This window comes from Pan paniscus, chromosome 3, assembly GCF_029289425.2.
Source record: "Pan paniscus chromosome 3, NHGRI_mPanPan1-v2.0_pri, whole genome shotgun sequence".
Classification (NCBI taxonomy): Eukaryota; Metazoa; Chordata; class Mammalia; order Primates; family Hominidae; genus Pan; species Pan paniscus.
Window position 1 is genome coordinate 164619520 of NC_073252.2, and position 27835 is coordinate 164647354.

General features: G+C 33.6%; 1 protein-coding gene across 4 annotated transcripts in view; it reads right to left on the minus strand.

Annotated features, from left to right (window-relative positions):
• The window catches only part of SPOCK3 (SPARC (osteonectin), cwcv and kazal like domains proteoglycan 3), a 496712-nt gene that overhangs the window by 122772 nt on the left and 346105 nt on the right, over nt 1-27835 (minus strand). The window lies entirely within an intron of this gene.

Sequence of the window (27835 nt, forward strand, 5' to 3'; positions counted from 1 at the left end):
TTTATGTCTTAACCACATCTGTGGGAGCAATTCGATTAAGTCAACTTGAGTTTAAAATTGCACAAATGTATTTACTCTTCTTTAATCATCAATTACAAAGAAAACAAACTGGTCTTGGATAGTTCAGCTAATATTTGACACTAGATTTCAGCTAATATTTGACACTAGATACAACATATGATAAACAGTGACTATTTTTAGTGCCAGAGCATTTTTATATTTGTAATCACACACATATGCCAGTATATGAGCTTTCTTAGAAAATTCACGTGTCTTATAATCGACTGGAATAAAATTATTATTATGAATCAGATAATTCACTCAACGGGCCTTGGGAAAATAGACAAACTATAATTTTTCTTTGTAAAGAAAGATCAGAAGGGGAATGTTTTAAGGATAATTAGCACCCAGGGGGTTCCTTGTACTAAATAGGACACATCTTCAGAAATAGGGCACCACATTTGAAAATAACACTTTCCAAAGACATTCTAGGAAAATCCTACACAGTCAACAACAGCAGAAGTATCCTATATTTTATAAGTAATCTGTGAAGAGAGTTTACAAATGTATAGGTGACAAGAGCAAATATTTACCAGTATCTATCAAAAAGACCATAACCTATTTAGGTTAACCACAGTGACTACAATTTATCTTGCCACTGGAATGTAAGAGAACGTAAGATAATCTAATACAACTGCAAGTCACTCAACTATGTAGGAATGAGTGACAGACTTTCTGTGTTCTTATGAATCAGGCATAGCTGGTATCATATCACCTAGAGTGTTGTAAGTCAAATAAAAGAAATCTATTGACAGTGAATTTTTAGGGCTCTCTAGGGAAGATTATGCATGGAATGATCACACTAGCATTGATGCCTATTTAGCCAGGATGGTGTTGTTTGCATTAGAATCTTTTGTTTGATAAGTATCATATTGTCGATCACCTCTTACCTGGGGTAGAGACATTTTAAGTATAATTATTCAGGAAAATTTTTTATTACTGAAAAATTTATCAGCAATAGAATTTTTTACACCACTATGAGAAAACATGAGGGACACAGTTTTAAAACAAATTTTAAAAAGGAAGCGAGAAAGAGGAGAGAGAGCTAGAGGGACTTTAAATAGTTAATGAGACTATTATAAGTGTTTAAGTGCTGCAAATAGAAATACTGAGATGCATACTTAAATTGTGTAAAATCAATGATAAAGGAGTGCAAGCAAAATCAATGATCAAGGAGTGCAATTGATGTATGATATATCATACACTCATTCAATAAAGAATCAGGAAGATAGAAGAGGCCCAGCATAGATACACTTCTCAACACCACTTATTACTAAGGGTTAATAAGTAGATGATGGGAAGAGACTGGAGGTGTTTCAGAACCTCCCACTACATTCCTCACTCAGAACACAGGAAAACACACGTGTACATGCACACACAAATTCATATATATATATATATATATATATATGCATAAAATATAACTCCATGTTTAATTGCTTTGCAAACCTCATAGAATACTTGTTATAATGTGGGTTTGGTGATTCTCAATCTTTACTGGGAGCACTATAATGTCTGGAATAAAATTATTATTTTGGGTACCACTGCACATAAATATTTTAATGGGAAGAGCCTTAACTGTCAATTATTGGTTTTTGTTTCCTAGGCAAGTAGCTGCAGTAATTAGTTCTCCCGACTCAGAATGATAAACAATTAGGATCATCCAAAAGCCATGACTCTGATTCAATCTCCACTAGGAGAATGTCTACATACAGGCCTTTCCATATGATAAGTGCAGTAAGCAACACATTTAATTAGTTTGATTTCAAGCCACAGAATATGATCATGTAAAGGTAAATGATAAAATTAAAAACCCGGATAAGAGCCTGTCCTGAAGGCAACTGTGCAAAAGAATAAGAGTCTTTCTCTCAAGTAGTGTAGGTTAAGTAGCAACCAGTCAATCTCTCTCTCTCTCTCTCTTTTTTTCTCTCTCTCTTGCCTTTCTGTATTTCTCAAAGTCTCTTACTAGCAATACTAAAAACATGTGTGCTTAGATATACTTGGATAAAAGCAAATCCCAATTTATTGAATTCCACTTCAAAATTCTAGGTCAGCACTTCTTAAAAATGGCAAAATAACCCATTTCAGTAGATGTTTAAATATAATGCCAAGAGTGCCTTGAGCAATACGTTTGTTGAAGATTAAAGTGAAATAAATTTCCTTTGTAGTGTGCAGGATCCCGATTGCCCTTCCTGTGCTATTTATGTGTGGCTCTCTCCAGCCAGGTGCTCCAATAGGCGGCACTTCCCTGAAGAACTGACCTCTGAACTCATGCTGGTCATCCAGAACATACTGGGGTTCCTAAGAGCCTGATTAGACATTTCCTTTTCTGATTGGACATTTTAACTGCAATCTGTGTTGCAATGAAAACTTCAGGAAAGTCCCTACAAAGTAGAGTTTTTTGGCAGCAGCTGCAAATTTTTTCAACATTTGTCTGGTGTGGGATTCCTCTTCACACTCTTCCTTTTGCTTTTCTATATTATAATAATTTGCTTTTACATCTGTGGATCCATTAGCTCCACTTTAGCAATCCCCAGATAGTATTTTATTCCCTTTTGCCCTTCTAGAAATTTACAGTGTATCCTAGCAAATCTGAATGATGGCATTTTGTTCAATAGATATTTTGCTTAATCAAATTAAGTTTTTCCTTGGCACTTTTAGTTGGCTGTATTTTTTAGCACAGCAATTTAAACCCTGCTTAAGTGTGTATAAATTCAGGAGTTCATGCAGCAAGTAGGTTCAGATTGGATCAAAAGACAGAAATAGAAGGCTAGAAAATAAGTGCAGTAATTAAATTTAGAAAAAGCAGGTGGGAAGTATGCTTCCTACTCGATGAACTTGATATGGCTTTTGTGCCTTGGGATGTTTGAAGGTAACCAAGTTAGGAGTCTTGGAAAGAAAAAAAAATAAAAAATAGGAAGCCAGTAAAACTATGAAAAAGACTTGAATGTAGCAAATTGAATAAAAAGTAACAAAGAGGGAATGCACCTGTCAAATTCATGGGCTCATACACAAGTGACATGACATTGAGAGAGTATAAGAAAAATAACCAATTTTGGTTAAGAGTTAGTATTGCTACTAACTTTTTTATCTTACATTACAAAATAATCTAAACTTTAAACATTTTAAGTGTTCTCTTTTACAAATATTTGTTATGTTTGTTAAATACATAAATATTGGGAAAATGACTTAATCTTCCTGAGTAGCCATTAAAAAGTCAATAAAATGCTTTGTTAATACTACACAAATCATTTTATTTGATGATGCTGATTTTTCCCCTTTTCTAGCAGATAAGTCAAGTAAAAATGAAGATTGAACTAAATCTTTACCATTATTTTTCTTTCAAGAGCTTTCAACAAGCATTTACTATTTATCACATGACTTCTATGTTTACTCATTGGTTTTATTTGTATTATCATTTACAATTTGTGGTCACAAATATTATAATTTTTATATACTTAAAATTATTCCTTCAAATTCAGGAAATACAGAGAATACCACTAAGATAATCCTCAAGAAGAACAACCTGTAGACACATAATCGTCAGATTCTCCAAGGTTGAAATGAAGGAAAAAGTGTTAAGGGCAGCCAGAGAGAAAGGTCGGATTACCTACAAAGTGAAGCCCATCAGACTAACAGTGGATCTCTCTGCCAAAACCCTACAAGCCAAAAGAGACTGGGGGTCAATATTCAAAATTCTTAAAGAAAAGAATTTTCAACACAGAATTTCATATCCAGCCAAACTAAGCTTCATAAGCAAAGGAGAAATAAAATCCTTTACAGACAAGCAAATGCTGAGGGATTTTGTACCACCAGGCCTGCCTTACAAGAGCTCCTGAATATGGAAAGGAGCTCTTTCCATATTCACATCCACTAAATATGGAAAGGAAAAACCACTACCAGCCACTGCAAAAACACACCAAAATACAAAGACCAATGACATTATAAAGAAATTGCATCAACTAATGTGCAAAATAAGCAGAAGGCATCATGATGATAGGATCAAATTCATAAATAACAATATTAACCATAAATGTAAATGGGCTAAATGCCCCGATTAAAAGATAGAGACTGGCAAATTGGATAAAGAGTCAAGACCCATCCGTGGGCTGTATTCAGGAGACTCATCTCACATTCAAAGACACACATAAACTTAAAATAAAGTGATGGAGGAATATTTACCAAGCAAATGGAAAGCAAAAAAAAAGCAGGGGTTGCAATCCTAGTCTCTGATAAAACAGACTTTAAACCAACAAAGATCAAAAAAGACAAAGGCAGAACATAATGGTAAAGGGATCAATGCAACAAGAAGAGCTAACTATCCTAAATATATATGCATCCAATACAGGAGCACTCAGATTCATAAAGCAAGTTCTTAGAGATCTGCAAACAGACTTAGACTCCTACACAATAATAGTGAGAGACTTTAACACCTGACTGTCAATATTAGACAAATCAATGAGGCAGAAAATTAAGTAGGATATTCAGGATTTGAACTCAGCTCTGGACCAAGCAGAACTAATAGATATCTACAGAACTCTCCACCCCAAATCAACAGAATATACATTCTTCTCAGCACCACATAGCACATATTCTAAAATTGACCACACAATTGGAAGTAAAACACTTCTCAGCAAATGCAAAAGAATGGAAATTGTAACCATCTCTCAGACCACAGTGCAATCAAATTAGAACTCAAGATTAAGAAATTCACTCAAAACCACACAACTACATGGAAATTGAACAACCTGCTCCTGAATGACTGCTGGGTAAATAACAAAATTAAGGCAGAAATAATGAAGTTATTGAAACCAATGAGAACAAAGAGACAACATACCAGAATCTCTAGGACACAGCTAAAGCAGTGTTAAGAGGGAAATTTATAGCACTAAATGCCCATATCAGAAGGCTGGAAAGATCTGAAATTGACACACTGGACATCACAATTAAAAGAACTAGAGAAGCAAGAGCAAACAATTTCAAAAGCTAGCAGAAGACAAGAAATAGCTAAGATCAGGGAAGAACTGAAGGAGATAGAGACACAAAAAACCTTTCAAAACATCCAGATTCTAGGGGCCGGTTTTTGTAAAAGATTAACAAAATACATAGACCATTAGCAAGAATAATAAAGAAGAAAAGAGAGAAGAATCAAATAGACACAATAAAAATGATAAAGGGGAGATCACCACTGATCCCACAGAAATACAAACTACCATCAGAGAATGCTATAAACACCTCTACACATATAAACGAGAAAATCTAGAAGAAATGAATAAACTCCTGCACACATACAACCTCCCAAGACTAAACCAGGAATAAGTCAAATCCCTGAATAGACCAATAACAAGATCTGAAATTGAGGCAGTAATTAATAGCCTACCAACAAAAAAAAAAAGCTCAGGACCAGATGGATTCACAGCCAAATTCTACCAGAGGTACAAAGAGGATCTGGTACCATTCCTTCTGAAATTCTTCCAAATGAAAGAAAAAGAGGGAGCCCTCCCTAACTTATTTTATGAGGCCAGCATCATCCTGATACCAAAACCTGGCAGAGAAATAACAAAAAAAGAAAATTCCAGGCCAATATCCCTGATGAATATTGACGCAAAAATCCCTAATAAAACACTGGCAAGCCAAACCCAGCAGCACATCAAAAAGCTTATCCACCACAACCAAGTCAGCTTCATCCCTAGGATGCAAGGCTGGTTCAACATACAAATCAATAAAAGTAATCTATCACATAAACAGAACCAATGACAAAAACCACATGATTATCTCAATAGATGCAGAAAAGGCCTTCGATAAAATTCAACATTCTTTCATGCTAAAAACTCTCAATAAACCAGGTATTGATGGAACATATTTCAAAATAATAAGAGCTATTTATGACAAACCTATAGCCAATATCACATTGAATGGGCAATAGCTGGAAGCATTCCCTTTGAAACCGGCACAAGACAAAGATGCCCTCTCTCACCACTCCTATTCAACATAGTATTGGAAATTCTGGCCAGGGCAATGAGGCAAGAGAAAGAAATAAAGGTTTTTCAAATATAAAGAGAGGAAGTCAAAGTGTCTCTGTTTGCAGATGACATGACTGTATATTTAGAAAACCCTACCATCTCAGGCCAAAAACTCCTTAAACTGATAAGCAACTTCAGCAAAGTCTCAGGATAGAAAACCAATGTGCAAAAATCACAAGCATTCCTATACACCAATAACAGACAAACAGAGAGCCAAATCATGAGTGAACTCCCATTCACAATTGCTACAAACGGAATAAAATACCTAGGAATACAACTTACAAGGGACATAAAGGACCTCTTCAAGGAGAACTACAAACCACAGCTCAAGGAAATAAGAGAGGACACAAACAAATGGAAAAACATTCCATGCTCATGGATAGGAAGAATCAATATCATGAAAATGGCCATATTGCCCAAAGTGATTTACAGAGTCAATGCTATCCCCATCATGCTACCATTGGCTTTCTTCGCAGAATTAGAAAAAACTACTTTAAATTTCATATGGAACTAAAGAAGACCCCTTATAGCCAAGACAGTCCTAAACAAAAGAACAAAGCTGGAGGCATCATTGCTACCTGACTTCACAGAATACTGCAAGGCTATGGTAACCAAAACAGCATGGTACTGGTACCAAGACAGATATATAGACCAATGCAATAGAACAGGGGCCTCAGAAATAACACCACACATCTACAACCATCTGATCTTCAATAAACCCTACAAAAACAAGCAATGGGGAAAGAATTCCCTATTTAATAAATGGTGCTGGGAAAACTGGCGAGCCATATGCAGAAAACAGAAACTGGACCTCTTCCTCACACCTTATACAAAAATTATCTCAAGATGGATTAAAGACTTAAGTGTAAAACCTAAAACCATAAAAACCCTAGAAGAAAACCTAGGCAATACCATTCAGGACATAGAAATGGGCAAAGACTTCATGACTAAAACCCCAAAAGCAATTGCAGCAAAAGCCAAAATTGACAAATGGGATCTAATTAAACTAAAGAGCTTCTGCACAGCAAAAGAAACTATCATCAGAGTGAACAGGCAAACTTCAGAATGGGAGAAAATGTTTTCAATCTATCTATCTGACAAATGTCTAATATCCAGAGTCCACAAGGAACTTAAACAAATTTACAAGAAAAAAGAGAACGACTCAATCAAAAAGTGGGCGAAGGATATGAACAGACACTTCTCAAAAGAGAAGATGGAGTATAGTATTAACTTATGATCAAACTAGGAGTCTGGTTGACAACTTTTATGAAAATTGAGTATTTCAAAAGGATATACTCCGGAAAGTATTATATTTCCAATCAGAAATGAGCTAATGAAATACCCGCAAATATAAATAGGTTTCTCTATTGAAAATCGTTTTGAATCTTCATGAATGCATTATTACCTCATCAACTCCATATTGCATGTCCGTGTTATTTCTAGGTTGAAATACTTCAGGATAAATATAATTAAAAACATGATCCTTAAAACAAATTATTTATCGTACACAAAACTGAGCTTCTGAATAAATATAATCATGAATACTTCAGTTCTAACTAAATTGGACCATGACTGTGGAGCTACTAAGAGCAAACAAATTGAACCTTCCTCTGTGCAAGCTTAACCTAAGTTAGAAGCCCCATATAAGAAGAGTAAAGAAGACATCTGATGAAGGCATCATTTTAATGCACAGTTTGCAGAATTGAGAGTGAAGTGATTTAGTGAGATTCTTTGGAATAACACAGTCTACAGTCTTATTTCAAATTACTGTTTCCTCTGACATTCTGGATGAATATCACAATAATAATAACTATAAAGATAATAATGATAATAATTTCTCGGATAAAGTGATGGAAGTTATTTTTATATTTTCCATCCATAAAGTTTTAATATGCATGAGAAAGAGATAGAGAAGAGTGTTCCATACTCGTGAGAAAAAGAAAATGTTATTTAAAATTATAGGATATAATGGACAGGTTTCAGTACAAATGAAGTCTGAGTTTAAGCTACTATGATTATCATAAAACAGTCACTATTATTATTTAATAAGTAATCACATGTTGAGATGAATGGTTTATAAGCATAATACACTAGAAATGAATTCCCTAATTTTGGAAAAGTTATTTGGCTAAATTTTAAATGATTATTGACTAATGAATTATATTAAATAAGTAAAAATAATTAATTACAGGTAAAGAAAATTATTTAATGGTTTTAAAGATTAGGCAAATGTGTAGTATACGCTCATATAAAGGTAACATAAAATAATTATATTTAGGCATAGTTACAAAACATTAATAGTAGGCATATAAATTAGGCCATAAAAGTATTATGATGTTTTTAATCTTAAGTACCAGATACTAATTTGTGAAAGCAAAAACTGAAATTGAGAAACACATTATGTTGAAGTAAAAATATTCTTGACTGCCAACATATATATGTTCCAGAAAAAAAGTTTGTTTTAAATTTAATTTAAATTTAATTACTTTTATATGTATATAGTATATGTATATGGTACATCTACCATTTGATTTGTTGGATTAAGAAATAAATGGCATTATTTTAAAAATAAGTTTTGAGAATTTAAACTTCTTTATTTCCATTTCAGTTGTAATTTTAAGGAAATAAATTAGCTAACTGCAAACCACTATATAATTTTGAGTTTTTGTTGTTTCTTGCTACTCTAGTTACACATTCTGGAAGCAAAATTTTAAAATTACCCAGGTGCCATGGCTCACACATGCAATCACAACAATTTGGGAGGCTGAGATGGTGAGATGGGAGGATCACATGAGACCGGGAGTTTGAAACCAGCCTGTGCAACATAGCAGGACCTTATCTCTACAAAAAAAGAAAAGAAAAGAAAAAAAAAAACCTAGGCATGGGGGCACAGGCCTGCAACTGTAGCTAATCAGGAGGCTGGGGTGGGAGGATTGCTTAGGCCCAGGAATAGAGGCTATGGTGAGGTATGATTTATGATTGTGCCAGTGAACTCCACCCTGGGCAACACAGTATGACCCTGTCTCTAAAAAATTAAATCTTACAATGAGTATAAATCTTACACTGAGTGTCACCTGAACTAATTTGGAAGTATGAAGTTGAATTTTCTTAAAACCTATGTCCAGGTAATCTCAGGAGGATGACCATAGTATTCAAGTATAGATCATAAAATAAATCCAGGAAAACTCACATTTCTCTGAGAAACAGTAATCTAGCTTATGCATACTTTTATCTATTTAAACATAAGAAGAAAAGGACAACATTGTTGAAAAAGTCAAACTATATCAATATAATTTTCTTCACTTAATCCCGCGAAAATAAAACAATGGCTACATGCTCTGTGTACATTTCTCAAACTACTTGGAATTAGGGCCTATTTAAATTAAACAGAATGGTCTCTGGCCAAAATTTACAAAATTTCTCTATTATCTTTTTTTTCTATGCTATGATGTACTAGCATGATTTTATGTTTACACATTAGTGGCTTCAACGAAATTTATAGTTTTGATAATCAAGCCTAATTTTTGGAAATAAAGTTTTAAAGAACTGTATGCTAAGAAAATCAATTAAAACCAAATGTTTAGTTAGATGGGAGAACTGTTGGTGTTTTCATTAATTATTCAGAAAATTACAAAGCTGCTCCCAGGCTAATGGAGCAGAGCTCTCCATTTGACTCAACTGAGCAACCACAAACAAATGCCTGGAAGGACTCTCTGGTGCCTGATCTTGCAGGATCAGCAGGAATAGCTAAAAGGACAGTGCTGCTAATTTCACAAAATGTAAATTGCTGATATTTTGGTCTTTTCAGTTCAAGCAATCAGAGTTAAACACATGCCAAATTATATAGTCAAAAGTCTTAAAGCAGTAGGCATAAGGCCATCTAAGTAAACCAGGGAAATTAAGATCCTTGGCTCTCCCTTTTCTCTCTCAGAGCTCCAAACTAAACCCTCAAGGAGCACAGCTTTTTGGCATATTTGTGCTCTTGGTTTCCAGAAAATCTGGGTGAGAAGATAACAATACTATAACATCTACAATATTTATATGAAAGAAATGGCACCATGTCTAGTAAAAACAGTTTACACTGAGTCACAGTGCCATCTTTGTATTCAAAAGGCAACTGATAGCATTATACACCAATACATTATGTAATTATAACCAATAGAATTCTGTGTGTGTGTGTGTGTGTGTGTGTGTGTTTGAGATTCACAGTTTCACCTCCAACATGTAAGGAGCTTCAAAGTCATTCCCATACTTATACTAAGAAAACCTGAAGAAACTGGAAAACACTGACTCTTTTGGCACCCTTCAGATAACTGATATTATAGGGCAAATCATCACATGAAATCTGGAGAGTAAGGCAATTTCATAGAGATACAGCACCTGGGATTTTTTACTTAAAGCATAAGTTGATGAATGCCATAAACAAGTAGAAACACTTAAACAGTAATTTTTATTAATTGCTGGAGGCTGAGTGTGATCCAGCTTGAAACTGAGAAACTCCTGGGGCTACAATCAAAGGCTCACATTTTACAGTTTGTCCTCTAGGAACCCTACAATGTCCTCATGGGGAGGATCTGAGAAAGTTCTCCACATGACCCTGGAAGAAGGAAAGGAAGTGTGGCTATCATGAAATCTTCTTAGACTATTCTCACTAATGAATCCCTGGTCTTTAGGAGAAGGACTTCACCAGAGGGAAATGCTGGTCCAGTATCGCATTTCAGGGATGGGAATTCTGCTCTACTCCCATAAAAGAGGGACAGCTGAGATCAGCTTAGTTGGAACCAAAGCTATCAAAGTAATAAGTTGATAGTGGCACTATTACAATTGAAGACTTCAACTTTATCAGTAACTGATAAAGCACAAAAAAATTAGTAAGTGTATCGGGGACCTAAAAAGTGCCACCAATCTTGTCAGTCTAATGGATATTTACAGAATACTCCATCCCAAACCCGAATTCTTCTAAAATGTGCATGGAACGTTCACCAAGACAGAATACATTCTGGGCCATAAAACACACAATAAAAATGTAATATAATAAAAACCATATTAAGTATATTCTTAGAACACAAAAGAATAAAACTAGAAATCAATAAGAGAGATAGTTGAAAAAGCCCCAAATATTTTATAATTAAACAAAATAATTCTAAGTAACCCACAAGTCAAGATGAAGTCTGAAGAAAAACTAAAAATTACTTTGAGCTAAATGAAAATACAACTCATCAAAATTTTTGAAACATAAAGAAGTGTTTAGAGGGAAATTTATTGCATTGAATAGATATGTTAGAAAAGAAGATAACCTAAGGTTCCTGATATAGTTTGACTGTGTCCCCACTCAAATCTCATCTTGAATTATAATCCCCATAATTCCCACATGTTGAGGGAGGGATGTGGTGGGAGGTGATTGGATCATGGGGATGGTTCCTCCCATGCTCTTCTCATGATAGTGAGTAAGTTCTCACAAGATCTGATGATTTTATAAGCATCTGGCATTACCCCTGCTCACACTTGTCTCTCCTGCCACCATGTAAAGAAGGTCCTTGCTTCCCCTTTGCCTTCCATCATGATTGTAAGTTTCCTGAGGCCTCCCCAGCCATGTGGAATCATGAGTCAATTGAACCTCTTTCCTGTATAAATTACCCAGTCTGAGGCATTTCTTTATAGCAGTGTGAGAATGGACTAATACAATTCCACCTCAAGAGACTAGAGAAAGAAGAAAAAATTAAATATAAACAAGTAAAAAGAAGAAAATGATAATAAAAAAACAGAAGTCAATGTAACTAAAAAAAAAATCAATAAATAAAATCAATGAAACCAAAAGGTGATTCTTTGAAAAGATCAATAAAATTGAGAAGCATAGAGATGAATTAACCAAGAAATAAAAAGAGGGCAAAATTAGCAATATCGGGACAGACCAAAGGGTCGTCACTACTGCTTTCATAGATATTAAAAGGATAACAAGATAGTATTATGAACAGCTATATTCTCATAAATTTGATAATTTTAGTAAAACAAACCATGTCCTTGGCGACTCAAACCATCAAAACTCTTTTAAGGAGCAATACATAATCTGAATAACCGTATATCTATTGTAAAAATTGAACACTTGGTTAAAACGTTGCAAACAAAGAAAAGATCTGCCAAGGTACTTCAGTGGTGAATTCTATGGAACATTTATAAAAAACAATTACCAATTATGCACAAAATCTTCCAGAAATTTGAAGAGAAAGAAACACTACAAATAATATAAGACAGTCTTTGCCCTAATACTGATGCCAGATAAAGACATTACAAGAAAATTACAAACTAAAATATCTTATGATATTTTAGCAAAAAAAATTTAAAAATATTAATAAATTATTTTATATATAAAACAATATAGAAAGAGTAAGCAGTATTTATTCCAAGAAGTAAGCCTGGTTCAGCATTCATAAATCAATGAAATATAACATATTAGAATACCAAATAAGAAAAAAAAATTGAGCATACCAATTGAGGCAGAAAAGTAATTTAACAAAGTATAATACCCACTCTTGACAAAACAAGGTATAAAGAAAAACTTTCTCTAACTAATAAAGGGCACACACACACACAAACACACAAACATACACACACACACACATATATATATATATATAATCTTAAGTATTTTAATTATGACAAACTGAAATATTTTCCCCTAAGGTTCAGAACAAGAAAAATATCCTCTCATCACTCATATTAAACAGTACAGTAAAAGTCCTAGTAGTGTAATAAGACAAGAATGAGTAGTAGAATATGTAACAGAAGGTAGAAAGTATACATATAGGATATAGAGAAATAAAATTATCTTTATTCACTAAGAACATTACTGGCTACATAGAAAATGCTAAAGAATCTACAAAAGTCTCCTGAAATTAATAAGCTAATTTAGCATCATTGCAGGATATAAAGTGAGCCTCCTAAACACTAGCAATGACAAACTGAAACTCAAGACGGAAAAACAAAAACAAACTATACATATGGGTATACACATAAACTTATGTCCATACAAAAACCTGTACATGGATGTTTATATGAGTTTTACTCACGGTTGCCAAAACTTGGAAGAAACCAAGATATCCTTCAGTATGTAAATGGATAAATACAGTGGGGCATTCAGACAAAGCAGTATTCTCCAACACCAAATAGAAATGAGCTATCAAGCCATGAAAGGACATCAAAGAAACTTAAATAAACATTACTAAGTGAAAGGAGCCAATATGAAAGGCTGCATAGTGTATGATTCTAACTATATGAATGTCTTAGTTATTTTTTTGTTGCTGTAACAGAATACCTGAGATTGGACAGTTTATTTAAACAAAGAGCTTTATTTGGCTCATGATTCTGGTAGTTGGAAAGTTCAAAATTAGGCATCTGTATCTGGTGAGGGTCTTATGCTGCTTCAATTCCTGGTGGAATGCAGAAGGGAAGCTGGCATGTGTAAAGCGATCACCTGGTGAAAAAGGAAGCAAGAAAGAGGAACAGGGGAAGCCAGAGTCTTTTTAACAACCTTCTTTCTCAAGAACTCATCTATCATGGAGAGAGGGAGAGCTCATTCACCCCTCTCGGAGGGCATTAGTCTCCATGAGGGATCTGCTGCTATGACCCATATACTTTCCACCAGACCTCACCTCCCAGCACCACGACTGGGAATCAAATTTCAACATGAGTTTTGGTGGGGACAAACCAAACCAAAGCAATGACATTCTGGAAAAGAAGAATGATGAAGAAGTTAAAAAAAAAACATCAGTGGTTTCCAGGGCTTGGAGAAGAGAGGGATGAAAAGGTAGAGCACAAAGTATTTTTATGGCAATGAACTACTTTGTATAATACCACAATGATTGATACTTGTCATTATAAATTTCTCCAAGCCCATAATATGTACAATAACAAGAGTGAACCTGAATGTAAACTATGAACTTTGGGTGATAATGATGTATCAATAGCTTCATCAATTGCAGCAAATGATGCAATTGCAGTATGATGGAAGATGTTGATAATGGAAGAGGCTATACATGTGTGGATGTATGGGTTATATGTTAAATCGCTGTACCTTCTGCTCAATATTGTTGTGAACCTAAACTGTTCCACAAATAAAGCCTATTTTAATAAAAATGAAAGTTTTCATTTCAAATACTTATAGGAGACATATATTGAACTTTGAGAATCATGGTGTAGATAAATTCTAATGTCCTTTCTTTAAGATTCCCTGTTACTACTAAATTAGTTTGATTCCTGACCAATAAATTCATAAACTCAACTCATTTAATTTGAACAATTATTTTCTCTAAACTAGGCACTGTAGATGCTAAGAACATAGGTTGGTAGTTGGGGAAGGGTATAGAACTCAACAGAAACAAAAGGGACAGATTCTAAAGGAAAAAGAGGAAGGCAAATTGGCATCAAAGATCTCAAAAGCATGTGGGTATTCACTCAGAAGAAGGAATGGATTTGATAATAATATTGTTAAGAACAATTTCCCAAGTGTCTCTCATGTGTACATGCACCTTGTAGTAGCTTTTGTCCCAGAATGTCATTTTGAAGATGCATGTATAGCAAATGATCTTGGGAGATTGAAGTAGTGTCGCCATGCAGGGGAGAGAACAAAATCTGTTGCTTTCCAGAATAGTAAAGATAATGTCTTTCTCTGGGTTGGACAAGTTTGCTACTATCCTCTTTATAAGGATGGGGGTTACCTAAGCTTGGCGTTGCTCAGCTAATACTCAACCCCACCAGGCATACAGCATTCTCCTGAGCTGAATCCCACCTGTGAGCTTGTGACCAAGGAGAATGAACGCAAGCAAGAAGTTCTTGTGAACAACAATCAGAGTCCTATATCTCTGATTTCAAAGTCTCCTGTATGCTGCCAGCATCTGTGAAATTGTGGCAGGCAGGCTTGTTAGCTTCCAAGTAGGGAAAAAGCATCAGACCCTTGAAAAATATAGGTCTTTGATAAGTAGAATTGATTATTTATATAACGTGCTAAGGACATTGTATCTGTGTATTCAATTTAATCTTCACAAATACTCAGTGGATTTTACTTTACCTACATTGTAGAAGAGGAAACTGAATTAGCATGTAATTGCTAATCTCCTCAATGTCAAACTTCAGGTCAGTGGCAGTATCACCCATGTAAGCACACACATGTGTGGCCCTACAACTGTGAGTTTAAATACAGGAATCAAGTGACTCCCTGGACACTTGGGTTTTAAATAGAAGACTTTATGATAATCAAAAGTTTTGGAAAAGTAGATTGTAGAATTGTATTTGGTACATGACATATATGCAAAATGACAGAAATTAGGGCAGATGCAAATTTAATATCTTATTGGAAAAAGTAATCCCTAAAGTAGTAGAATTTTAATAATAACTCTTTTGCCTGACCTAGTTAAGTAATTATGTCAATACCTTCTATTTATATAAATAGACTAGAATATCAGAAAGTTTTTCTAATCTGCCCGTATTGTAAGACATTTTTGTCTTAAACAAATAACTGTGCACCTTAATTTGTGCTATGCTTACATATGGCTAAAATCTTTAAGAAAATTATCTCATAGAGGAGTGAGTGATCTACAAGTTTTTTAAAGGACATATAGATATATTTGTCATATTTACAATATGTAAATCACTAATGCCATATAAATATTTATGATAGGTTGGTTATTACTTTTGATAATCAGTATCACTTTTCTGCAACACTTTTGCATATTTAAAAAATAAGCTGAAACTATGTATTATTAAAATATTTACTTTCAGAAAAAGTTAATAGTTCAAAAATCCCAAGTTAGTTTATATAGCCTCAGATTTTCTAGTATGATATTTTTGTCTATATTATTAATTTTAATGGTGAAATACTTTTCATGATATTCCTTTCAGTTATTCATACATCATTTTCTATAATGTAAATAATATTATTGCTGTCTACAATATCAGAAGCTAGAAGACAAATGATCAAAGCTTTCACATACTGAGGAAATATGCTATTTTATCCGGCATTAAATTCTATTTACCATACTATTTAACAATTCTATGTTCAAAATAAAGAGTTGTCTGATATTGAAGCTCCTAAAAAGTTTACCATACCCACACCCTCTTTAAGAAAATATTAAGGCATATAGCTGTAGTCAAGAAAACCAAAGGAGACAATATAAGAAAATGGAAAATATTAAATTAGAGTAATTATGGACATAAACTAGGAGCGGAAATTACAAGTGTTACAGATGAGAATTTGTGCAGGTTTCGGACCAGACAGGACTGGACTGGGACAGAGTGTAGAAAGGTCTAGAATAGACAAAGTGCCAAGTGAAGAGCAAGTGGTTTCTAGGCAGCAGAAAGCTGTGATGTTACCACATTTTCAGAAATTTGGTCAGTAATTGAAACAACTCTGAAAGAATGTAGACAGTTTACTACTCATGGCACAGCAGGTAGCAAAAGCTTCTTCTTGTTCACATGAATTCCCATTGCCCCCTCAAGTCACACAGAAGCAACAGGAGCCAGCCCAGTGGAAGTCGGAGCACACAGATCTGTGGCACAGCTGAGGAGCACGGGGCTCAGGAAAACACAACCTATTTGGGATTGGGAGCAAACTTAACTCGCTGTTGCCTTGGAAGAAGGCATTATCTTCACTACTGCGAGAATTAAACAAATCTCCTCAGAGAAGTGAGGGGCTTTGTTATAGCCTAATTCAATAACTCCACCCACTCACTTGAAGGGAAACATTATTCCAAGAATGTTTGCTTGGGAAGGTAGTTCAAGACTTGTGGGAACACTGTGAAGAACTGCTTTCCTACATACCGCTGGGAATGTGACTGGTGTTTTCTTACAATTTGAGACTAAAGAATTTTGAAAATATGGCAATGGAATTTTGTTCTTTCCTCTTGATGAAAAAGAAACCTATTTAGAAGCTCCGTGGAAGAGAGTTAAGAAACTGAAGAAACAAAAACTTACGGCCTGGGGAAAACAATTAGCATAAAATAAATACACATAAAAGTAAAAGCAGAAAAATATCAAATATCATGTTAACTAAAATTTGGCATGATTTTAAGCAAACGATAATGTTGAATAGATGATCCATCAGGTCTTGGCATTCTAGTTTTATTGGCACAAGGATGTACAGCATTTTATAGTGGTGATGAACATGTGTATATAGCATAATATACTATATTATAGTAAAAATTATTTACAAACGATATTAATAGTATCTTTTGATTTTTAACATTTAGTATCAAACTCCAGACTAATCATGGAAGACTTGTTTTAGTTAAATATTTAAGTGTAAAAAACATAAAATATATGTAGGTGAAGGAAGTCGAGACGAATGAGCAGAACTTGTTGTAAAATTAAGGGTGCTGGTGACACTTTTCTGAACTTGATGAAACAAGAAAAAAGTTTACATTTATTGAAAGGTTAAAAATTATCAGTGAGATAACTTTAATAATAATTTATTATCACTATGGGAAGTTTGGGGTAGAGAAATAAGATAAATATTTATTTTTCAAAATAGTAAATATTGTCTCTAATTGATACATTATCAGTGAAGGGATACACACATCAAAGTTACAATAGAAACAACCAAAAGAATGAAATACCATAGTGGTTAAAGTGGCTACCTCTAATCAATAAAACAGGATTTAAAGGGTTTGTGCAAGAACAGTTGATCTCATTATATTTTGATTTGTACTAGTTAGTATTTTACCATGTACACAAATTATTTGGTGTCAAAATATTCTCCTATAGAAACCAAAATTCTGAACCTTTCAGAGCCATTTTAGACTTACTGATTGTGATTCAAAAAGTAGATTTCTCTGCAGCTATTTTCTCTGGTATCATTGAACATTCCTTGATTATTCTTGCTTTGGGTAAATTCTGTTATTAGAGTTGAGATATTTCTTTTATGGTGTTAAAACTGCCAAATTTTAAGTGAAGAGTTCCATTACAGAAAATAAAATAAAAGCAATTAGAGATCTCATGTTCAGAAAACACAAGCTAAATACAAATAAATATAAACGTATTATTAGGCAAATGTAACAGTGTTTAAATCAAGTGCTATTAAATACCAGATCTTTGGTAGGGATAGAAGAAAAAAGAATGAAAATCTCAAAAGAACAGTAAGCAGGAGGTAAAATGTTTCCACAATCCATTTCAGAGTACACTATAATGTAAAAGTTCTCATTAACAGGTCATTTTTGTTCAGAGATAAACCATACTTTCATTCTTAGAGATGATTTGGGAAAAATATATTAAAATTCTTGAACTGATTTTTTTGTTTGTAGTAATAACTTCATTACAAGTGATTTTACATTTAACTGGTTACTAATTATGTAAAAATAGTAGAAACTAATAATTTTGCCAATAAGTAGAAATTTGGTATAATATACTTTACAAGAAATGCACAGAAAAGATTAATTAGTAATACATTAAGTAAATCATCTATTGCTACCATAGCTATCATCCTGCATCACCTTGGAAATATGAAAAATGCTACCAGGAAAGATATAAACAAAATGGCCGGGCGCGGTGGCTCATGCCTGTAATCTCAGCACTTTGGGAGGCCGAGGCAGGTGGATCACCTGAGGTCAGGAGTCGAGACCAGCCTGGCCAACATGGTGAAACCCCATCTCTACTAAAAAAAATACAAAAATTATCTGGGCGAATTGGCACATGCCTGTAATCCCAGCTATTCAGGAGGCTGAGGCAGGAGAATTGCTTGAACCCGGGTGGCGAAGGTTGCAGTGGGCCAAGATCACGCCACTGCAATCCACCCTGGGCGACAGAGCAAGACTCCATCTCGAAAAATAATTGAAACAAAGTTATAAACAAAACTTCTAAGGAGAGAAAAATAAATGATGCATGTTTACTTGTTGGCATCTCAGAATGTTTATTATGTAATATTTCATGAAAATTTGGCTCCCAAATATATACACTATAAGAAGTTGGCCAAAATCATAGGCAACATAGGCCAATAAATTTTTAAAAATTTTAAAATGTATATTTTATATGTATATTTTAAATGTATATTTTATATGTATATTTTAAATGTATAAAATGTATATTTTAAATGTATAAAAAATCTTTAAAATGTATATTTAACTCATAGCTTGTAGTAAGTTCATTTTAAAAATACAATGTCAATTCTTTATATATCTCTGCTTGGTAAAAATCATACAAATACTCTAAGTTATTTCACACATATCACCAAAATTATATACTGTTATTGAAGGAGCACATGACCTGTGACCATAACAGAAAGAGAGACTCCAAAGGGCTGGTAAGACACTGTAATTAGGAGGCAGCAATCATCGCTTCAAAACCTTGCTTTGGTGCTTATTAGTTGTGTGACTTTAGACTGGTTACTTAACTTATCCATGGCTCAGGTTAATCATTTGTAAAGTGAAGCAAGGATACAAATAGCATCCACATCCTAGGGCTTTGTGAGGACTAGATGAAATAAGACATTTAAATAATACATGCAGCTAAAGGAGTGTCCAGCATATACTAGTAAGGGCAAAATGATATTAATCTAGCCCTTTTACTTTAAAATGGCTATGGATTTATGTTTAACAAATTTAAGAGATTTAACCAAAATTTAGAAAAGTGACAAATCTGGGGTAAAATCAGCCTGTTAATTAAAAAAAATATATATGCAGAGTGTAGATAGAGAAGGCAGAAAGACTATCTGGCAACTATTTTAAATTAAAGAAATGTCTCTTCACTTTGGAACTTCAGTTTCCTCATGTTCCCAGCTGGTTTACCAATAAGAGTTATAGCCAGGCATGATCATGATGGCTCATGCCTGTAATCCCAGCGCTTTGGGAGCCTGAGGTAAGAGGATCACTTGAGGCCAGGATTTAGAGACCAGCCTGAGCAACATACTGAGATCCTGTCTCCACAAAAATAAAAGTAAAAAAAAATTAGCCAGGCATGGTGGCGTGCACTTATAGTTCTAGCTACTCAGGAGGCTGAGGTGGGAGGATCACTTGAGACCAGGACTTTGAGACCAACCTGGGAAACATAGCAAGACTTTGTCTCTAAAAAAAAAGTGTAAGATTTAAAAAATACGTACATATTTTGAGAACTAAATGAAATGACAAAGGCAAATTACCTTGCATATAGTAGATGCCAGATAAATGTTATTTTCACCACTTTCCCTCATATTTTACATTTGTACTGTGTTCTTTGAACTCCACTGAAACAAATTACATGTTGGGAATGGGGGATGGAAGACCAGTGGGAGAAGAAACATTTATTGAATACTGATATGGTTTGGATCTGTGTCCCAGCTCATATCTCATGTTGAATTTTAATCTCCAATGTTGGAGGTGAGATCTGGTGGGAGGTGATTGGATCATGGGGGCAGTTTTCCCCTGGGTACTGTCCCGAGTTCTCATAAGATCTGGTTGTTTAAAAGTGTGTACCATCTCCCTCTTCTCTCTCTGCCTCCTGTTCTGGCCATGTAAGACATGCCTGCTTCCCCTTTGCCTTCTACCATGATTGTAAATTTCCTGAGGCCTCCTGAGCTGCAGAAGCCCTGATGCTTCCTGTACAGCCTGCAGAACCGTGAGCCAATTAAACCTCTTTTCTTTATAAATTACCAATCTCAGGTATTTATTTATGGGAGTGCAAGAACAGACTGATACAGATACCTACTATATATGCCAAGTAATTTGTTCACTTTATTTTATTGAACTCCTGGTAGACTGAGGTTGCTTTTTCTATAGTTACTACTGATATTCTAATAGCTGAAGTCTGTGGTCATTTCTCAGGTGTCATATTACTGAACATTCCTTCTGTAGTCAAGAGTCAAGCTCTTCATCTCTTTCAAGTCAGAATTATTCCTCAGCTTCTGGTACACTGTTCTCTCCTGTTTCTCCTTAAGTCCTCCACAGATTCTTCTTCCTTTTCTGACCCATGCATGTATAGTCTTTTCCAGAACTGAGCCACTGCTTTTCTCACTTTCTGTTCCTCAGTGGATTTTGTTCACTCTCATGATTTGATGTATTACCTGTAAATTCTCCAGCGTTTACTTTAGAAAAACCCAGACTACTTCTCTTAGATGTGTAAAGGCAAATGTGTCTATACTTGGTTTGGCCATTGACACCTTAAAAACACTGTGTCCAATATTGAACTTAACAACTTTCCCATGTCGTTTGATTCTCTAACAATTTTTCCATCTCGGTTTTATCACCATAATCTTCTCAGGAGTTATCATTAATTCTCCTCTCCTTTCCTAAAGTCAATCGACAAGGCATAACCATTTAGCTTCCTAAACATTTCTTGAATCTATCATCTGCTTCCTATCTCTAATATTTTAATCACAATCATTTCAAGCCTCAATTCTTACCAACTTCCTAACTGCTCATGCTCCTCCATTCTTGAACCATCCGGTTTAACCTTTATATATCCCTCATTAAGTATTTAAAAATCCCTATATAACATTCCTCATAAATGTTGAATTCACTGAAAATCTTTGTGGACTGGTATGTTCAATAATTTGCTAAATATATTACATCTTTGTTATATTATTCCCTATCTCTTCATAGACCTTTGTAATATGATTTCCAAATAAACTAATCTAATACTGAAAAGAAGTAAAAACTCAGAAAACCATACAAACTTTCAAAATATACTTTTAAATTAGTTGTTAAATAGAATAAAATGTAATACAATTTTACTTTTGTAATGTTTTTGAAATTAAAAAATTCACAGGCATAGTTTACATTAACATGTAAATAGAAACATCGGTCACATAATTGCATTTTTTTCCTTTTCTTATTTAGTCACTTGCAAAATGTCTAAAGTTTGTTATTTGCAAATAACAGAAAGTGATATATCCATAACAGAAATGATTTATTCCTACGATAAATTAATGTAGTAAATTGATTAATAGTAATTAACCAAGTGATTTCAAAGTATAATTACAAAATAAAAAAGTATAGAATTGTACATACAGTGTCTTTACTTCAACTAACTTACTTGTATCAAATATATTTTACAGAAAAAGAATTCATTTTTATTTATTACTTTTAATTCCATATGGCTTCATTATTTATTTCGCTCCACAAAACATAGATAATATTTGTACTATATCTAAAATTGACAATCTTTGAGAATTTTTTCCTATTTCTGAAATATCAAATCAACAATTTCTTTATGAGGCTCTGTAAATACTGCCTTAACTTTGCTTTCCTTTCTTATCTTGAGGCTTAAAATTATCATGAGATCCTGAAATCCTCCTAGACTTTTTTAAGCTGCTAAGTTACATAAAGAAACTATAAGCTCAAATATAATTTTAAGAGACTGTTCAGAATGTGTGATGCTAAACTTCAAATATTTCATTATTCTTCCATGCACAAAAGGATTTCACAGAAGATCTAAATAGAAATCAATTGACCTCATTTATATATTTGGAAAGCTAATACATCCTATACTAGAAGTGGAATAGCAAACATCTCCTTATTATTGTACATTATATTTAATATTGCTACAAGTAAATGCTGTTGAATATGTGGTAGACCATACTTTTTAAGATACGTACTGGGTGGAAAGGGGGATGACAGCCATGTGCATTATAGAAATAATATTTGATTTTGCACTATTATTTGTGTGCATATAATTATTATTTGTCTCCTTCCTTGTAATAAGCTTGAATGGCATGTGGTTTCTACGTTAGAATTAACATGTGTAAAGCACACTTAAGCTAAGGTCAGCATGATATAAGTTAAAGTGTAGAGATAGTCTGAAAAACAGTATCACTCCCTCCAGGGTAATTTTATGTGCTTTTTCAAGAAATGTATTCATCTTAACATACAGATCTCAGGAAAAGAGTTCACCAATATCAACCTCTTAATATATCTCAACATATCCATTTTAAACCAAGAAATGCTCAGTTTCTGATTTCATCTTCTGGCCAAACCACACTGTACCATGGTGCTGTCTGGGCTTGCATCAATTGTGATTTGTCGGGACCCAGTTCAAACCTGTTAAATATTTTGACTACGACCACTGCTTTTAAGTGAGTGCTTATACTGCATTTTGTAAACAGTTATCTTAAAAGAACATGCCATATTATGTATTGGAAAGGAGTTAAAGAAGGAATAAGTTTAAACATCCTTTAGTGCTACATGAATTAATACAGAGCTATTTTTCACTTTTATATCTGATAACATACAACTACATAAGCTCAAAATTCAAAATTTCTAAGTAAAATTAGTAGGGAAGTTAAAATGTAGTCCAACATCAGTTTCACAGATAATGTAAAATATTTGTGTAAAATATGAAATTCATTATTTAACACAAAAATAGTCTTCAGAGAAGACATTGAAAACTGTCCTCTTTCAGGTTATGTTCTGTTTTCAGACACATTAATTTAATCCAAGAACGTATTTCAAATAATCCAAATGAGGAAAACTTAATTTTTATTATAAATAATTATGCAACACTTGCCAATAAACTTACTTAATTTTATTTTTCCATGGATCCAATTAAACAAAATTACAGAAGAACTTACCATTTATGAATATGCTATATTAGTTATGGAGAAGCATGCATGTTGCAAGAGTATATTAATACACTGATGTTAATCTGTTTCTCATTGAAAATCCATTCCATAATTCAGAGGATATAAAAAATTCCATCATACAAAATTAAACGTTAAAACTAAATTATTTGTCAGTTGGAAAATGGCATACATTAATTCTTAATCAATAATACTTTTTCCTTAAATCAGTTAACTTATAATCATAGCACAATAATGAAATAAACTTTGTTTCTTGATAGGGTTCCATAGCACTCAGAGTACTGAAATGAATAATGGAAAAAATGACTGTGTCAGATTATAGAATAACTCAGTCCCATACCTTGTTATATTGTAAATAAAAATTATCAGGCTTTGCAGTTTAATATGGAAAGGAAGCTAATGATTACAAACCTATACTCATTGTCCCCACATCCATTTACAAATAATACAATCAGTCTCAGATGAGATATCTTTTGTTAAATAAACAGCTATCTTTTTGTTTATGTTGTGGTTGTTGAATGATCTCTGACCTCATACTAAAATTTCATGGGTACCAATGATCTCTGAAGTGAGAAGGACTCATTACAAATCTGTCTCAAACTTGTGTCTGGTGTGGGTCCCAATAAAGAATAAAAGCCAGCACAAGATTTTTGTACTTTATTGCTGGACCCATTGTACTTAGAAATGCGTAGCTCACATCAAGGGCCAAGGTTTGAAACAAATGTCTTTTAGTAACTCGTGACAACAGCATATGAATCATTAAAACTGCTTTCTTTTAACAGTGCCTAATTTGCATTTTAATACACACATTCTGATAGAAATTGTCAAAAATCAAGTACTAAAGAATTTAAGAAAATTTAAATAATGTCACAAAATTATAACTGCTAAAACATAAAGGAATGGGAGTACAGGCATTAACAAATGTGTCCAGATGGTAGTTCACTATTATCTTTCCTGATGACCTAGATCACCTAGAAAAGCTGTTTTTAATTACAAAATATTATAATGTACATTTAGACTAGTAATTGTATCAAGAAGCAGTATATAACTACATACATGGCTACATATCCCTCTCTCTGTGTCTGGAAATATATGTTGCAATGGCTAGTAGCTATAAAAGAATGTGAAAGACTTGTCAAAGCAAATGACCTATACAGGAGATCGAGATCATCCTGGCTAACACAGTGAAACCCCGTCTCTACTAAAATACAAAATACAAAATACAAAAATACAAAAAATTAACCGGGCGTGGTGGCGGGCACCTGTTGTCCCAGCTACTCGGGAGGCTGAGGCAGGAGGATGGCGTGAACCCGGGAGGTGGAGCTTGCAGTGAGCCAAGATAGCGCCACTGCAGTCAGCCTGGATGAAAGAGCGAGACTCCGTCTCAACAACAAAAAAAAAGAAAAAAAAAAAAAAGAAAAAAAAAATGACCGATAATAACTTTCAGGCTAAAGAATTGTACTGATGAGTTGTTTCAAGCTCTCAATGTACAAATATTTTGCAAAATATGCAAATACATACTATTAAGTATAGAAAAAATTAAATCTCTTCAATTTTTACCACCCAATATGATGTTAAAAGCACCACAAATAAAATTACAAATGGCATTTAATATGTGAAAAAGTTATGTAATTTACTAGGATTCAGCAGCATTTTACAGGTATAATCTTTTGAAATGAAATAGAAATGCAAAGATGGTTAAATTTGAGGAAATACATCCATAAATCCTAATGATTTATATATTTTATATTTTACAGATGAAGAAATGAGACTCATAAACTTAAGTATATAGCTAAGAACCACACAGCAGTGAAGGACTGGAATTCTAAAATTTATACCCTTAATGAATGTTAGGCTCTCCACAGGATAACAATGCACAAACCAGAAAGAAATTCCATAAACTAGTTAAACACACACACACACACACACACACACACTCTTAGGATTAAAGTCTAGTATGTAGGATAACAGAGTTATATGAATAAGGCAAAACGAGAAATATGATAAGTTACATGATTCTCAGCTCCCAATAAAAGAAACCTCTAGTTGTATTTTTAAAAATGCAGATGAGGATTAGTAGGAATTACAAACCACAGGTCCAGAAAAATAAGCTAGTCCTTTTGGTTAGCATTCTATAAATCACCCAGATTACTAAATTCAGAATAATCTTAGAGGGATTCTTTTTCCTTGTCCATCATATCCAATTGGATTTAAAGCCTTGTGAATTTCATCTCAGCAATATTACCCCAATTCAATTTTTCCTGTTATTTCTTCATCTAGTATCCTTGCTGGGACTTGGTTGCCTTATTTCTAAAATAACCACCCACCCCAACTTCAAACAAACAAACAAAAAAATTTTCTCAGTAACATAATAAATTTCTCTAAGATTTACTAGAAACTGTTAACTCTTTTCAAGTAAAACTTAGAAAAACAGTTTTGGAAATGTTAACTCTTTGCTCAAGAACATAAACATTTTCATATGTTTGACTCAGATAAATTAATTCCAAAGCTTTCATGTCTGGCAACGACCGATTTGCACTGTATCCTCCTTGAAAGTACTCTGTATCCTAGAAGCAAGGGATGGCTTTCTTGAAGGTGCCCAGGGCCTTTAGGATTCCACGTTCCTTTTCTACTTCCTCCTTTTTTTACCCAGCTTCACCTGTTACTTTTTAAAATAGGTTATTTTCCTTCTCTATTCAGGCTTCACTGAAACTCAACAATTCAAACTATCAAGGTGCATAAAGAGTATGTGTTTAAATGCATGTTGGGGTTAAAATATTCAAAATGATATAATTTGAAATGAATTAAATTTTAAGAGGTTAGATATATAAAACCATAAAACTCATAATCATAAGAAAAGTAGTTTGAACTTTGGAATACCCAGATTTGAAACAAACAGAAAATGTCAATTAAAATGATCTTTTGACTCTAACCAGTGAAATGAGTAAACCAATGGAGCACTTTAGATGTGTCATATGTCTAAAGTTTACTGTGCTTATGTACCATTGTTGTGTAGACAATTTAAGATTTGTCTAGGGTAGAAAAATCCTACTTAAAAATAAATGTTTTCTACAACATTTTTCAATGTTCTTTTTCAATGAACTTTTGTTTTGCAAGTCCTTTCTAATTCTTAGGATTACATTTTATACACATACATAAAATCTGTAGAAAATGGTCTATTCATAGACCATGCTCACAACTATGAATCTCACATTTTCCTGGCCATAAAAATATTAGAGGCCTCTAAAAATCAGCTGAAATGTCAATATCCTTTGAATGAATTTGATCTACTTTACAAATAATACTTTTTTATTTGCAATTGAACAGTACGTTAACAAAAAAAGATGGAAGAAAAGGAGGGAATCCATTAAAGGGACTGCAAAACACTGGCCTGTGTAATACTAAATTTATGAGTTAGAAAATGAGAAAACTGTATAGCTAAGTTACTAATTGAAGGGTGTATGCTTATCTACTTATGTAAAGTCAGAATTTAGGGTTTAAAACATGGAATTTATCTGTTTTTATTTATTTAAAATACTTGAATGTATGTATTTGGACCAATTTATGCACATTTCTTAATAAGTACATTAGAGAAATAGAGAAAAACTTTATTCATACTTTATGAAGAAAATCTATATTTATTAGTTTTAATGCATTTCAAGTAGATTTAAAGATTCTGATCTTAACATAGGAAAACATACTATGGTGCTAATTTGACCTTAAATATAGGAAGTCAGAAAGATTTAAGAAATATCTCATTGTTGGTAGTTTATTCCTCACTTTTTCTAGAACAGAGAAGATATTAAATAGAATTTCCTGCACTGCACAGTCTACCTAAAGCATGCTTCTAATGTAAATGACAGTTGAAAGATTAGAAATGATACTAAACTCGGTTTTATATTTCCCCTGTCTCTCAGCCTTTGGCACTGTGTAGAAATGACACTCAAAATTGACTGTACTGCTTTTCCACAGCAGGTAGCAAAATCCTGTACTTGCGTTGCCCTGACAATTTGTCAGAGCAGGATTAGTTTAAATTCTTCTTGCCTCTCTTTCTACGCACAATTGAACACAAATGATCTTTATCCCTTGATGATATGAATTTTAAAAGTTTCGTTCTTGATATATTAATATACACACTATACAGAAAATTTGACAATATGAAAAATAATTATTGTTTATTCACAGGAGATCCTCTTCTCAGATGTGCTACCGTCCATCT